Here is a 4128-nt window from a genome sequence, read left to right on the forward strand (position 1 = left end):
CCAAACGAACTCTGGTACGGTTGAATGGATGAACCAATGAATGGATGACCTTAGCACACGTGTGGTTTTGTTTACAATTTGTGGATAACTTGCAAAAAGGGAAGTGTGAAAGCGAACCGCACCAAACAAAAAAAACAACAACATTGTATTTGGTCCGGACCAAAGCAAGTGAACTAGCAGACTTTCCTGGTGTGAATACACCCTTAGACTATACAAAGAGCTGTACAAGATTGTTTGGATATTGTATTCAATGTATAAACTATGGTGGACAAATATAAATTCTCAAATCTAAACAAGAACAATTGATATGCTGTAGAAGTTTACAGCATACGACAAAAAATCTGTATATATTGATATTTGATATTAAAATCTACCAGTTGTATAAGGTCCATGTAGTAAATCCAGTGTTGGGGAGTAACTAGTTACATGTAACGGCGTTACGTAATTTAATTACAAAATAAATGTAACTGTAATCAGTTACAGTTACTAAGAAAAAATGTGTAATTAGTTACTTATGAAAACGTTAACGATTACAAAGGAGGTTACATTTGAATATTTGCACGCGTCCACATTCAGATTTAATTGATTTCTTTCCCAAATTGCACTGACTACTCTAAAATATGAGACATACGGCCGCGATGCGGAAAACACGGAGTGGTTTGTAGAATCCAGTCATAAAAACAGAACTCCTATTACGCGGAATGTCAAGGAATATGCCACATTTTGGATGAATAAATAAAAAGTAGGTAAGTACACTTGAATCAAAACGCGATATGGACTATAGTGTCTGTGAATATTAAGCCGCAAAAAGACAAAACATGAATCCTGCACGTTCTGCGTGTCTCTGTGGAAATCAGGCGCGGACTCGCCATCAGCAGCCGCGGGACAATTCCCGGTGGCCTGGCAGCCGATTTGGCCCGCTATTTTAATATTATTATTGTATCTCAATGGTGAATTTGGAAGCCAAACAAATTAGAATAAAATAATAATAATAATAATTTTATAGTATTATTCCTATGACAGTAATAGGCATATATTGTAAAACAATTGCACTGTGAAATAAATATAAATGATTTTTTCCCCAGGTATATTATTTTACCTTACTCTACTGTTGTAGTGTTACTCTACTGTTGTACTGTACAGTTGCTACTACTACAACAACTAAACATATTTAATAAAAAAAATAGATTTGAAATTAGAACCAACCACTGCATTTTAATCAAACAAAGATACAAAGATAAAACCTGCATAAAACAAAAACAGACAGGCTGATTGAGAACGCAAATTCACTCTGACAGCAGATGGCGCTTATGGATCAGCAGTGATAAGAAGGGGAAAATGCCATTGAAGCTTTTGTGAAGTCAGTTCCCTTATCAGCAGCCGATTTGGCCCGCTGCTTTTTTTTAAATATATATTATTATTATTACATAATTGCCTGCCTTATGTATTAAAGCGATTATTTCCGAATTCGCCATTCAATATTAAATCTCTAATAAATCATGAATCGGTTAGACGTGACCGGCAATGCTTCGGCTCACGCGCGCCTCCGCCAAACGGTTTCGATCAGAGTAAACAATGCGAGAGAAAGAGAATGGAGTGGACTGTGGAAGCGCACAGGTGGAGCAGAGAAGCAAAACTACTGTTCAGGATTTCAAGTGCAGGTCAGATTCATCTGTAAATATGATATTGTTGTTTTGTCTTTGTACTTAAGCAGTAGCAGCCCATTGCTAAACAGTCATCACTCAAAATACTGTATACTAGCCTAAAGGACATTATCTATTGTAAAGTTACAATGGTAATTTAGCAGACAAATAATCGTTTTATAATATATAAATATACAGTATATTTTATAATAGATTTAGGGGGAGCTAGGGCAGACAACAACACAACCCTTACGAAAATTAACGATGATTTTACTATAAATCCAAAGACAATGGTTACTATTGTTAAACCATGGTAACCACAAATTAACGAACGCAAATTCACTCTGACAGCAGATGGCGCTTATGGATCAGCAGTGATAAGAAGGGGAAAATGCCATTGAAGCTTTTGTGAAGTCAGTTCCCTTCAGAAATATATTCATATAAACCCCCACCCCAATATTTATATTTTTCTTCCGAACAGTGAGCTTGCTGTACCTGTACAGTATTTTCTCTGTGCGCCTCTGTTAGTTTTAGGCCATGCTTGCAAGAGATAAACTTGAGCTTTTATTTTGGAGGAAACTTCAGTTGAACTTTTATTTTGACGGAAAACTCCAGCTTCTGTGAAAACAGGTTTACAAACATTACTATCGAAACTTTTGTGAAGTCAGTTCCCTTCAGAAATACATTCATATAAACCCCAACCCCAATATTTATATTTTTCTTCCGAACAGTGAGCTTGCTGTACCTGTACAGTATTTTCTCTGTGCGTGTCTGTTAATTTTAGGCCATGCTTGCAAGAGATAAACTTGAGCTTTTATTTTGGAGGAAACTTCAGTTGAACTTTTATTTTGAAGAGTTTTGGAAAACTCCAGCTTCTGTGAAAACAGGTTTACAAACATTACTAAATTATTGAAATACTGTAAACATTTGCCCATTAAAATGTTAAAAAATTATGCAAATGTACAAATGATGCATAAGTGGTGGCCGTTGCGTCCCCAAACGCGCTAAACTCACAGCACATTCAATAACGGAGTTCACTGACTGCAGTCACTGAGCCGCTCTGATACGCGGAAAACACCGGAGCACGAGCTGATCGCGTGCGCAATGTGCCCGCTTCACTTTGAAACAAGCAGCGCAAACAGACTTGATAAGTCATATTACGCTTTCGGTTTTAATTCGTTTGACGGATACTTGCCAAAGCAATGGCGTGAAACACAACGTTAAAGAACTTTTATGTTATAAGTATAAATATATCTTCGGTTTATTTTTTATAATATATAAATATACAGTATATTTTATAATAGATTTAGGGGGAGCTAGGGCAGACAACAACACAACCCTTACGAAAATTAACGATGATTTTACTATAAATCCAAAGACAATGGACCATGCTAACCACAGATTAACCATGTTTTTTGTTACACTAACCATAGTTTAGCCATGTAATGTGTAGTAAAAATAAATACAAATGGTAATCCATTTGCAAAAAAATAAACACAGTTACTGTACTTTTGCTATAATAAAAGCATGGTTAATTTTTGTAAGGGAAAAACATGACTCGTGTTCAGTATTATGATTTTCCTATATTATTGAAATACTGTAAACATTTGCCCATTAAAATGTTAAAAAATTATGCAAATGTACAAATGATGCATAAGTGGTGGCCGTTGCGTCCCCAAACGCGCTAAACTCACAGCACATTCAATAACGGAGTTCACTGACTGCAGTCACTGAGCCGCTCTGATACGCGGAAAACACCGGAGCACGAGCTGATCGCGTGCGCAATGTGCCCGCTTCACTTTGAAACAAGCAGCGCAAACAGACTTGATAAGTCATATTACGCTTTCGGTTTTAATTCGTTTGACGGATACTTGCCAAAGCAATGGCGTGAAACACAAGGTTAAAGAACTTTTACGTTATATGAGAAGTATAAATATATCTTCGGTTTATTATGAAACTGTGGCGGGAAAAAATAAATAAATAAAAATACATGGTTACTGTACTTTAACTATAATAAAATCATGGTTAATTTTTGTAAGGGAAAAATATGACTCATGTTCAGTATTATGATTTTTCTATAAAGATGTTGTAATAGTTATTATTGTACTAATTTTGACATGTAGGCAATTTAGAAAGAACAATTTTGTTAAATCTTGAGTATTAAAGTCATATGAGAGACGAGATATCAGGGCAAAATAAAGAGACTGAAAATTAAAATGAAAGTGAAGGTGCAGTTCAGGAGAGAACTTTTAATTATTTTGCATGTCCCCAGCCTAAGGAGTTTTTGTGATGGCCATACAAAAATAGGGTTGTCTGTGTTTTAGAATTTGTTTGGGTGTATGGGATGGCCTGGATGAGTGTGAGATTTCCCAGCCTGAAATATTTTCCCAGTCCGCACCTCGTGGAAATTAATGGCGCAGACATGCAGTTTAATTTACTACACATAGGCCTACTGAAGCTCATGGTGTTTTCGGCCTCTGCCGCC

The 4128-nt window shown here is 36.1% G+C and overlaps 1 protein-coding gene across 6 annotated transcripts in view; it reads left to right on the forward strand.

Moving 5' to 3' along the window:
* LOC107722380 (troponin T, fast skeletal muscle isoforms-like) overlaps positions 1 to 4128 on the forward strand; it is a 17666-nt gene that overhangs the window by 806 nt on the left and 12732 nt on the right. The window lies entirely within an intron of this gene.

The sequence above is a fragment of the Sinocyclocheilus rhinocerous genome, unplaced genomic scaffold (assembly GCF_001515625.1).
Source record: "Sinocyclocheilus rhinocerous isolate Xijiao unplaced genomic scaffold, SAMN03320098_v1.1 scaffold1115, whole genome shotgun sequence".
Lineage (NCBI taxonomy): Eukaryota > Metazoa > Chordata > Actinopteri > Cypriniformes > Cyprinidae > Sinocyclocheilus > Sinocyclocheilus rhinocerous.